The sequence below is a fragment of the Coturnix japonica genome, chromosome 31 (genome assembly GCF_054131305.1).
Source record: "Coturnix japonica strain WE chromosome 31, WE-NBRP24, whole genome shotgun sequence".
Lineage (NCBI taxonomy): Eukaryota > Metazoa > Chordata > Aves > Galliformes > Phasianidae > Coturnix > Coturnix japonica.
In genome coordinates, this window is record NC_140693.1 from 6,815,054 (window position 1) to 6,827,425 (window position 12,372).

General features: G+C 46.9%; 1 long non-coding RNA gene across 1 annotated transcript; it reads left to right on the top strand.

Annotated features, from left to right (window-relative positions):
* The first annotated feature begins 3,758 nt into the window (after positions 1-3,758).
* Positions 3,759-7,020, top strand: LOC146755723 (uncharacterized). The gene is made up of 3 exons (XR_014937986.1): positions 3,759-3,922; positions 4,499-4,577; positions 6,642-7,020. It is a non-coding gene; the product is annotated as an uncharacterized LOC146755723 (long non-coding RNA).
* The last annotated feature ends 5,352 nt before the right edge of the window (positions 7,021-12,372 follow it).

Sequence of the window (12,372 nt, forward strand, 5' to 3'; positions counted from 1 at the left end):
AGCACAGAAGTGCAGCAGGAGTAGAAGACAAAGAGGTTTTCTTGGTGACAGGAACACCAATTATTTGATTCAAATGTGTAACTGATGTAGATGGTGAAGAACAGATCTGCCTCAAAGACATGCTTGATCACATAAGAAATGAGCATGTGATCCAAGACAGGCAGCGTGGCTTTAGCAGGGGAAGGCCATGCCTAACCAGTCTGGTGGCCTTCTGTGATGGAGTGACGGCATTTGTGGACAAAAGGAAGGTAACAGATGTCATTGACCTGGACTTGAGCAAGATCTTTGACATTGCCCTCCACCACATCCTTATCTCTAAACTGGAGGGATGTGGATTTGACAGGTGGACCACCTGGTGGATAAGGGATTGGTTGAAAGGCCACAGACAGAGGGTGGTGATTCATGGTTCTATGTCCAGGTGGAGGCCGATAACAAGTGGTGTCATCCAGGAGTCTGTCTTGGGACCAGTGCTTTTTTACATGGTTATCAGAGACACCAATGATGCAATGGAGTGCACCTTCTGCTGTTTGCTGAGTGGTGCGGCTGACGCAGTGGAAGGAAGGGATGCCATTCAGAGGGAGCTCAACCGAGAGGTTGGCCTACGTGAATCTAATGAGGTTGAACACAGCAAAGTGCAAGGTTTTGCACTTGGGCTGGAGGAATCCCAGGCATTTCTACAGACTGGGAGGAGCAGTCCTTAAGAGAAGCCCCGCAGAGAAGGACCTGGGGGTCCTGGTGGATGAAAAACAGAACGTGAGCCATCAGCGTGCTCTTGCAGCTCAGAGAGCAAATGGTCCCCTGGGCTCCATCAGAAGAGGGGATGGCCAGCAGGGACAGGGAGGTGATTGATCTTCATGATCCTTGAGGTCCCTTCCAACCCGGGCCATTCTATGATTCTGTGATTACACTCGCTGTCAGAAAGAATGGCAGCTGTACAGAAGCTGGATATATTTTGGGACAGTTCTTGTAACCAGCTGATTTTAAGACCTTGCCCGAGTCAAGAGTCTAAATTGAGTGTCAGAAGAAAGCTGGTAAAGTGGCTATTGCTCATTCTTTTTCATTTGCTGATTCTTTCATTCGGGTTCCTTTTCCAAAGGAGATTCTGGTGATGGAAGCAATTGAAGAAAGAACCAAAGCAGCTCTTGCCAAGAGTGCTTGAAGTCCCTGTGGAGAGAAGCAAAGAACTTGGGCTTCCTCTGGGATGCTCCCCACCATGTCTCAGGAAGGAGACAACTGCTGTTCCACTTTCTGCTCTGTGTGTGGAAAGGTACGTCTGGGTTTCTTCTGCTTGTTTATTCTTTCTTTTTCAGGCTTTGAAGGAGAAGGGGTGGAGCAACGGGAGACTCACTGGTCGTTTGTTACCTCAAGAACAGGATGGATTCTGCATTGACTGTGAAAAACCTGGGCTAGTAGCATGGGCATGTTTCAGGCTGGACTTTTCCTTCTTGGTTTCCTTTTGGCTACAGGGAGACAGCTGTCTAAAGGTGTGTTTTCATACCCACTCTCCAAAACCATGTTTCATTGTTGCAGGTGGTTCAGTGTGCTCTTGCAGTGCAGATGCTGTAGTTTGCTGTAGAATCTGAATTGTTTCTGTTCCTAGGGGAGGACTGGGAGGAGGTAGTGAGAAGAGAATTCAATGCCTTAGGTGTATCTTAGTGAGAAATGTTGGCATGAGGTGCTGAAAGTCTTGAGTTGTCAAAGGTCAGTGAGGCTCAGACTCCTTAACCTGCTGGAGCAGGGTGGAAGCAAGGAGTGGGCACTGCCGTCCCACAAGCTGCACTTGGTTCTGGTCTGCCAGGTCTGTGCTGGCCTGGATTTCTTCTGAGAAGTTTGTTGGAGCTGCTTGGAGTAGTGAAGGGTGGGGAGGAAGTGCTGCTCAAGAGCTAAGGCTCTGCATGATCATCTTGGATGGTTTTAACCATGATATCTGAAGACATAGTTTCCATCAGAATGATCCCAACATTGTGCGAGTGTCTCAGATGTATGAGAGCACCCGCCTCCTCCAGCTGAGCCATAGGAAAGCTAACTGTGCCCAGTAATTACAGCTTCTGCAGATTGAATATGCTTCCAAGTGTTTTCCTTAGTGATCAATAATGTCCCAGCACTCTGAGATTCCATCTCTGGCACAGTCTGGAGCATCTCTGCAATCCTTGGTTGCTGGAGGGCACGTGGTGAGTGCATGGACAGGGTGGCACAAACGCGTGCGTGTGCTGAGGAGTTGGGTTGCACACAGGTGCACACAAAGGGGTGTTTGTGGAAGGTGTAGGCACGTAGGTGTTCCCAGGGATGGTTTGCACACGTCTGTGAATGCAAAGGAGGGCACACGATGCAGAGTGTGCATGGGGGTGTGCAAAGCAGGCAGGGTGGTGAATGGGTGTGCGTGTGCACATGGATAGGGGAAGGTTGGGGTTACAGGTTGACCTGTGCTGAGGTGAGTGGGGACTCACGGTGTTGCTCAGTGGTAGATTGGTTCACACTGAGTGCTAACAGGAAACTCGCACACCCTTTTTGTTTCAGCTGTGCCAGCGCTGTGATCCCTTGCTGCAGGGATGGGGTGTTGGAAGGATGGTGTGCGTGCCGAGCTCCCATCTCTTGCAGGAATCAAGTGTAGAGCAAAAGGGATGTTTGGGCCAGGTGACTGTAAGAAGGCTGGCTGCTTTGGATGGTGGTAGCTGATGGAAACAGGTGCTCTGGGGACCGTTCAGCTTTTAACAGAAGACAGGGGTCCTGCAGCAAGAACGACTAGGTTCTCAAATGGCTTCAGACGTGCACACCGAGTACATCCCCGCAGACATTTACCGGTAGGTGGCTCTTGCAGAAGAAGATTCAAGCAGCAGAACCTTTTGCTCAGCTACAGCACACAAATGCTACAAAAGCAGGAACAACCTGCAAGCTCTGGGTCTGTTTGTCTTGCACAGGCATGCACTAACTGCGTTTGATGGTACCCCCCATCCTTGATTTCCTTCCCTGCTTCTTGTCTGATGACGCTGCTGAGCCAGGAACAAGCTGCCCAGTGTGGCAGAGCATGGTGCAGAGCTGTGCTGGGACCTCCTCCCCTTCATCTGCTGCAGATCAGTGCCCCACACGTGCCATTGGGATGCTCTGGCACGGGATGTGCCTCCAACCCAAAGCTCCTTCCCACCTCCCAAGGAAAAACAAAGCAACCCAAGCATCTCCAGCAAAGCTGCCCAGCAGACAGCAGGGAATGCAAACAGCTTCTGGCTGCTCCCCTACACTCCCGTCCTAAGTAAGAGACCCTATGAGGACTGGCTGGGAAATCAGTGCATGACACACGTGAGTGTGCACAGGATTGTGCAAAGCAGTGGGGTTCCACGAGTTTGTGTGTGTGTGTATCTCTGCTGTTATGAAAGCATGGGAAGACTTACTGAGTCCCAGATAATTACTTATCCTCAAATGATTTTTCCTGGCCAAAGTTAGAGCCTCTCACAGGTAATCGAGATCAACAGGCTGTTGTTGCACAATCAACAGACACAATCTAGATGATCAGCTGAGGAAAATAAAGCATCATGCAAAGGGTACTAGATAAGTGAGCAGCTTGAGATCTGCACATTTATGTGATGCTCATGGTCTTAGACAATATTTGCCTAGAGAGGTCACATTGAATGAAAGCAAACTCTAAGATGAATGAAAATATGCACAGGAGAAGAAGCCTCTGAGGCTTCTCAAGTGTTATGACCAGAAGACATAAACTCTGTTAAAGCAAACGTTTCTCTCTATTTTTTGTGTTATTCCAGGCAGGCCTTGATTACCGCCTGAACACATGCTGTGGAAGCCCAGCTTATGCAGCACCAGAGCTAATCCAGGGCAAAGTGTCTATTGGCTCAGAGGGGTGTAGAGCGGTGTTTGTTTTCCCCTCTTTCCCTTCCCTCTCCACAGAGCATTTAAAGGCAGTGGAGCTCAGGTAGGCTCTCTTGGTTTCCCTTCTGAATTCTGCTAGGTTGCATCGCTTGGTAGCTCTCAGAAGCTGTCAGTGGCCACAGACTAGAAAAGTGCAATTGGTCTCAGTTCACACAGCTGGCTGGTTTGTCTCAGGCTAATCCTGAACTGCCTCAAGCGACTGCTTTGGGGCTCTACAGAACAGCAACTTCAGAGATCTCTTTCTATTACTAAGTGTTTGAAAGAGCAATTTGCTCTGTTAATTATCCATCATTTCTGTGCAGTCTGTTTTGTCAGACTTGTCTTTAGCTTCCAAGTTGTATGTGAAGAATTGTTTCCGTTGTAATGCACAATGAACTAAAAATTGAGAGATGAAAATGTGAAGAGTTTTTCCAGCTTTGATTTCATGTCTGGAATTTTGGAACCCACTACTTGCAGTTGTTAATCTGTCCAAACTGGTCTGGTTTGGGATGCCCTCGTACTTCTTGAATCGTTGTTAAAGGCGGAGCAATTCCTACAAGTGCCATGGCCCCACTGTTGTTCTAATTCTTGTTTCTTTGTTTTCCACACGCTGCTTTTCAAGCCTCCTTTTTCTTTACAGTCAAAGTGAGAACTGCACTGTGTCTGAACCTTGTTGTGCCTCTACAGAAAGAGAACCGAACAGCAGCAAAGCCAGACAGGTGACTGTGCTGACAGCTCTCGTAGCCAGTAACATGTAACTGTGCTAAATCCCTTGTGACGGCTTTGATTTCATTTTTGCCAGTGAAATCCTTGTAAAAGGAACTGCAGCAGTGTGATGAGCTAAGGTGAAGATGCTGGTTTTAGTAGTGCTCTAAGCTGAGTGAAAGGGCAATTGAATGAGGGTTATATGCTTTCTCTGGGACGATAAGGTTTTATTTCCTGAGGGAAAGAGCCAGCTTTTCATGGGCTATATGTGGGCTTTGGCAAGGGCAGACAATCCAGTCTGTCAGGAAGCCATTTGAGGTGCTTCAGGTTTGTAAGCTTGTCTTTTAGTTTTTCAGGCGGATATTTGGAGCATGGGTGTAGTGCTGTATGCTCTGCTGTGTGGGTTTTTCCTTTGGATGATGACAATATGATGGCACTCTACAGGAGGATACCAGTGGGTATCAGTGGTGCTAGAATACACTGAGAAGGGAAATAGCTGAGCTTGACAAGAGGCCTTGCTTTTCGGATGGCAGAACATGCTGAGCTGTGGGTAGAAAGGCCACAGCACAGTCTGCTGAATATTGTCCCTGTTTTTGCTGCTTTGTCTACCAGTATTTTGTGGATTTGGTTCTACGCTTGGTTGGCCTATGTGGCACTGTAGCCTAATTCTGTACCATGATAGCATACAGAATTTAAGGAGAAGTATTTTCTTGCCAATGGGCTGGATTTTTTGTATCTGGTTCTTCAACTGGCTGCTCCCTATACTATCTGTAGTAAAAATTTAGACACATCATTTGATTTCCCTGAAATGAATGTTCCTAAATGCCAGCTCTTCTCATGTCTACAAAGATCAAAGTTCTGCATTTGCTATTAGAATTTCCTCTTCCAGAATCAGGAGGTAATGTAGGACCCCACAGATTGCCTTCAGAATCCAACAGTTAGTTCTGTTTCCTTTCGGAGTGCATAACAACCTGAGCACATGAATTGAATGACGTGGCTTGTTAGTCTGGTACAAACTCTGCTGTACACTGAAACCTGGTCCATTTGTAAGCAGGACTTTGTCCATCTCTGCAGGACAGCAGAAAACCCTTTGTGCTAATCATGATGCCAAGAAGCAGAATGCGGCAAATGGCAGATGATCCAACTGCTTCAGGTGTTCATTTCCTTAAAACTGAGAATAGTTTTGGACTGAGAGTTTGTAAGCAGAACAGAGCTCTTAAAGCTGTCAGAGATTATTTCTGCACTGTTCAATTCTATCTGCCTAACATACACCGGATCTCAGAACTGCATTGCTTGAACTGGTGGAACTTGTTGAAGTGAACTGGGATGAGCAAGTTTTAGAACTTAGTCAGAATGCAGTAAAAAATGGATAATCTCATGAGTATTAAGGTACAGGCTTGCTATTTCTGCACTGAATTTGTTTTTATTTTACATGGCTGTGATCTGAAAGTTGCTTGAAACGCAGGCACCTAGGCACTGTTGTGTAACTGAATTTCACACGATAGGTCCTGAAATATCCTGGAATCAAAAACTCTGACTTGTTTTAAGTCTGCTGCTTGAGTCTAATCAGGGTCATAGTGTCTGTGTGCAGTGTTTCTTTCCCTGTAATGCTCCACATCATTTCATTTTGGGAATATTGAAGGAAATGGACTATGTGCCATAACTGTTGTTAGAACAAAGTATGTCTGGTGTGATCTTATGCATAGGTTCTGTAACTGCTCTTCACAGCTCAGGTGTTTGACCTTCCTTTTGGTGAAGTGATGAAATACTGCTGGTTTCTATTTGTGCTTCTAGGCACCTTGAAGCTCTTAGGAATAGAACAATTGTCTCCAGTTCTTTTCAATGATATCAGTAACAGCTCGAGTGTTGCTGCCCACTAGGTAGACCCAAAGAAGCAGATTACAGTGAAACAACACACGAGCTGGACCTGAATGAGGATCACTTTCAAGACAGTGGCTATGCTGCTTCAAGCCTACTTGCTTCTTCCTGCCGCCACTCTATTACCAAGTATCAACAACCTTTCATGATTCAACTTGCAAATGTTTGAAACTAACCCTTGTGTTTCTATGCCTTCCTAGGTGATTCGAGCCCTTGTCAACCCCAAAGATCCAAACCAAGCAGTGTCTTTCCATCAATGGAGAGTTCTTATTAAGCATGAATCGCTGCAATTCGGATGACAGCCTTCCACATGGTAACAGTGATGGACACAAGGGGCTCATCCACGTTCATGCTCTCATATCTCCTGGCTCTGCTGAAGCTCGTGACCTGAGCCTGCCAGACACAGCAGTCACCTGCCTGGATTGTGACCCAGCGCCTTTGCAGTGCTGCCCATCCCAAGCACAGCCCGAGTGTCCCAGCAGCAGCACCACCATGCAGGAGCAGGGCAGCATCAGTGAGGTGAAGCTGAGCATCTTAGATGGGGACTTAGAGTCAGGCTGCCAGTCCCAGGCACCAGGCAGCAGCACCAGCTCTGAGCCACTCTCATCTTGACAAGAGGAGTCCCATCTTCACCCTTGACCTCTCAAGCCCTCCTGTCTTTTATTGAATAAAGTCACTCTCATGCTCAGTCATCGCCTCGACTGCATTCTGAGTCTTCAATCACAGGGATTGGGATGAATGCAACAAACAGCAAGGCAGCTCAGCTTGCAATGCTATGGCTGTGGGGTTCGTGCAGGCAGAGCTCTGGGTTCCCATTTTGCCTGGCTTTGGGATGTCTGCAGCAAGATCTCTACCATTTTGTATGGGAGCAAATAATCTCTAGCATCCAGGTTGCTGCTCATGATAATCCCAGTCTTCCTGGCTGTCACTTTGTGATACTTTTCAAAGCCTTCTGATACTCTTTGATGCCTTGGCTGCTCCCTAACACCTCTGTCCTCCTGCCATGTTGACTCACGTCTCCCACTTTTAAGCTGGCTTTGCAGATCATCTCCAGCCCTGTCATCATCACGCTGCAGCAGGAGGTGCTCACCTGGCCCAATGTCTGGCAGTACTGCTTGTTCTGCAGATGAGCAGCTGCCTCCTCATCTCTTCAGCTACAGTAGTTTTTCTCAGGGCAGTTAGATGCAGTCATGCTCCTCTGGATTTGGTGTGTTAAATCCATGCTGCATGGCAGCAGTCAGTGCAATACAAAGGTGTTCTGTGTGCCATAGCATTTCTCCAGGGGCTGCCAAAGGTAGAAGCACAACACAGCACCATCCTTCTGACAGTAATGTCTGTGAGTGTTAGACATGTGAGCACTGCATCATCCCCAGCGTGTCAGTGCTTTTCCACACCAACCTGACTCTCACACTCTGCACTGAATGTAACTCTGCTCTTGTGGAGACAAATGCTTTCTGTCACATCCTCCATCCCTGCAACCATTTGCCGGTAGGCAGCTCTTGCAGAAGAATCAAGCAGCAGAACCTTGTGCTCACCCTACAGCATGCAAATGCTATGAAAGCAGAAATAACCTGGCATGCTCTGGGTCTGCAAGGCTGCACAGATGGGAGAGGTAGATTGTGTTTTTGCAGTGGAAGTTTCCAGTATTTTCAGTACATAGTGTAGGCCCTAACTGAATGTATAACCCTCTTGTAAAACAGCTGTATAAGTAGTTTTTGCACCAAGAAAGTTGCTGAACAGAATTAAGTTCAGACTGGGGGCATTCTGACATGGGGAGAATTGAGACAAGCACAAGATAAATACAGGGTGGGTAGAGCCCAGCACAGGACAGAATGAATGTACTGACTTTTGGAAACATTGCCCTTCTCTGTCCGCAGAAAAGTACAAGGCAGACCTAAAAACAAGAGGTTGGTAATTGACCTTCTATGGAAATGAATCCTAGCCACAGTCTCGAGGAGTCTGTGAGCCTGAGATGCTCAACCAATGAGAGCCATGAGAGCATCACCTGCAGTGGGTTTAGGGCACAGAACAGAATTGATTTCACTGACTGGTGTGCAGTTTCTCCCTTGCCAATAGGGGATGTGCGCGCAGTATTGCAATAATGAATAAGCACTGCTGCTATCGCTGCCATCTTTGCCTAACTAGAAATCTTTGACTCTGAGAGTTTCTCACACAAGGGGAGAGGGTAAGAAAGTAAAGAGGCACAGAAAACTAAGGGAAACTGCTCTTCTTTATCTTATCTATAAAAATTGATACGATGCTGTTGTGCATTTTTTTTAATTTTATTTTTAATTTTTTGCTAATGTCAGTTAGATTGTTTTAAAATATCCACACACCAAAATCTGACTACCAAGCAAATGTAATGAAAATGAAATGAAGGTGAGTTAGTGGAAAGCACAAGGCCATATTATATTAGGCTCCAGCAAATTTACAGGCAGTCACTGCACGAAGAGGTAGATCTGAGTTGCACATTATATGATTCCCACAAAGATTAAGGAAATCTGAAGCTTTCAATATATTTTTTTAATTCTTTTTTCATTTCATTTTTAAACACCTGACCCAGACCCCAACCCTCACAGGAGCTGTAAAGATAACAGCATTAACCAGCAACGTAACTCTAATCCTAACCCTTACCCTGATTCTAAAATCGTCCCTAACTCCAAATACAACAACAAAAATGATGCTAGAAGTTTGTAGCAAAAGGAACCTTAACCCTGATCATAATCCAAAAAAAAAATCATTATGGTAACAATAATCTTTACCTTAAGAGTAATATTAATCAGAGCCCAGATGATGCCTGCATCCAATCAGAAGCATGCTTTGCATTATTTAAGAGTTGTATTTTTTCCAATGAACTCTCTCTATTATCACGTTTATAAAGTAACAGAGTCTGTTCTTTTTCTCCTGACACTGTGCCTTACTCCTGACATCCCCTGGAAATGACCCAGATAGGGCACCATTAAAGTACTGCTAATAGTAATGTCAATCCTAAGGGTATCTCTAGCCTCAGTGTTAATGGGACGCTAACAACAATCCCAACAGCCTTAAACATTCTGGTGGTGTGAAAGAGGTGCTGCCTTGCACATGCTGGGCAGTCCCATTGCCTGTTAAATGCAGGCGGCAGCGTAGAAACATGATGCCCGTGGTCAGAATGCCCTGTGGCAGATCCTGGCACCGGAGAACTGACCGGAGAACCATGAGAGAACTGACAACAAATCACGCGACATCAGAACCGACCCAGTGGTTATTTACAAGCCTTGGGAGACCCAGACAGGATCTCAGAGTGGTGAATGTAGGTACAGAAGTTGTTACTACTCTGTTTTTTTCTAAAAGAAGTGTTTTTTTTTCATCTCAGAAGTTGGGGGGGGGGGGGGGCGGGAAAGGGATATCAATTTAATTACTCATTAATTTATTGACAGACATTCACGTTTGCTACATTTGGAGAAGTTTTTATTTGTTTGCTGTGGTTTGATTTTTTTTTTTTCTTTTTTTTTTCCCCCTTCCCTCCTCTTCCATCTTTGTGTTCTTCCCCTATAATCAAAAGAACGGATCCCCAGGGTTTGTCCCGCAGACGTTCTTTCCGTGGTCTCTGCTGCCATCTGCTGGCCAATAAGCGGAACTGCCACTGTTGGGCGTTTGGTGCCGCAGGAAGCACAACGCAGATCTGAGTTCTGACCGGTCTACGCAGCAAATCCGCCAATCTTTATTGCGATAAGCCCTCCAGACAAGAGCATAAAGTCTTTGCCTGAGGGCAGGGTTAGTAGTAATGGATGTCAGTTTTGAAATTTCCAGTCCATTCACCACAGCGCTTTCTGCCTCCATGTCCCATAACCAGAGCAGCTATGCTGGCATGCTCTCTTGGTTTCTGTCTAAACCACTGTACTATATCCATCAGTTCAGCTGCTGTATTATGGGCAGCAGGGTTTGGGGGGTGGACACTGGTCAGGGCACTCCCACCAGCCTATCCTGCATTTTTTTTTATTTTTTTTTTTCATTTTTGGGTTACAATCAGTCAGATCTCAAATAGATCTAGTCCAAATTGAACCTCAAAATCTGACCTTTTAGTGCCTTCATTTACAGAGTCCATTTTATACAGATTCCCTTGTACAGGGCCCCCATGGTCCTCCAGACAGTTGTTACTGATCTTCCATAGGAGAATGATTGAATTAGGTTGTTTCCCATCAAAACTGCCACCTGTCTTTCAATTTTTCAACACTATCATTCAATAGCTGATTTGCATCAGCCTGAGCCTCTTCAGTTATGTTCAGACAGTTCAAGGCCATTAAAAGTGGCCATGCCACCATGAACACAGCTAACTGTCATTCTCAAGTTGTAAGTATGTCTTTGCTAAGACCATGGAAATACTCAGTCAGGTGGGCCAGGGACTCATGGACCCTCCCTCCGTCCCACACAGGGCCCCATTTTTCAGTGACAGAAGCAGTGCTGCATTTTGAGGATCCTAGGAATCCCAGGACATGCCCTGACAAAAGGTCATTCAAAGGGGTAGTCTTTCCCCATCCAAACAACTCCATGATATTCACAGAATCACAGAATTGTAGGGGTTGGAAGGGACCTCCAGAGACCACTGAGTCCAGTCCCCCTGCCAAAGCAGGTTCCCTACACCACGTTGCACAGCTCAGCATCCAGGCAGGTCTTGAATATCTCCAGAGAAGGAGATTCCACAACCACCCTAGGCAGCCTGTTCCAGTGCTCTGTCACTCTCACCGTAAAGAAGTTATTGCACACATTAGTGCAGAATTTCCTATGGTGCAGTTTCTGTCTGTTTCCCATTGTCCCTCCTCCACACACTGCTGAAAAGAGTCTGGCCTCACCTCTTTGCCCCCCACACCTCAAATATTTATAGACCTGGATCAGGTCCCCTCTCAGCCTTCTTTTCTCAAGGCTAAACAGACCCAGTTCCCTAAGTCTCTCCTCATAGGGGAGATGCTCCAGGCCCTTCACCATCTTTGTGGTCCTCCACTGGACTCTTTCCAAGAGATCCCTGTCTTTTTTGTACTGGGGAGCCCAGAACTGGACACAATATTCCAGATGAGGCCTCACCAGGGCAGAGTAGAGGGGGAGGATCACCTCCTTCGACCTGCTGGACACGCTCTTTTTAATGCACCCCAGGATGCCATTGGCTTTTTTGGCTACAAGGGCACACTGCTGGCTCATGGTCAATCTGTCGTCCACCAGGACGCCCAGATCCCTCTCAGCAGAGCTCCTCTCCAGCAGCTCTTCCCCCAGCCTGTACTGGTGCATGCAATTATTTCTACCCAGGTGCAAGACTCTACACTTGCTTTTGTTAAACCTCATCCGGTGTCTTACTGCCCAGCTCTCCAGCCTGTCCAGGTCTCGCTGAATGGCAGCACAGCCTTCAGGCGTGTCAGCCAATCCTCCCAACTTCGTGTCATCAGCAAACTTGCTGAGGGTGGTCACTATCCCCTCATCAAGGTCGTTGATGAAGATGTTGAACAAGACCGGACCCAGCACAGACCCCTGGGGGACGCCGCTAGTTACAGCCCTGCAGCCAGACACTGCACCGCCAACGACAACCCTCTGCACTCTGCCAGTCAGCCAGTTCTCGACCCACTTCACTGTCCAATCACCTATCCCATACTTCCTCAGCTTTGGTATAAGTATGTCATGGGAGACTGTATCAGTTATAGAGGTTATAGAGTTCAATTCCTGTAGTCAATTTGGCAGCCCAGGTGGGACCAGCTCTGTTCGCTGCAGGACCAGCTGAGAGGGAGACACTTTTGGCGCACCCTGAGATTTCTCTGAAGGACTCCCTTCCTCACCTGATCACTGCAGGGACAGACAAGGACCACCCATAGGTGGACCAGGTATGTGTATGGTAAGTGGAGCCCATATGTCTTGAGGAGACATCCTACACAGTTTACAGCCATACGTGCTGCTCCCAGGGAGGTG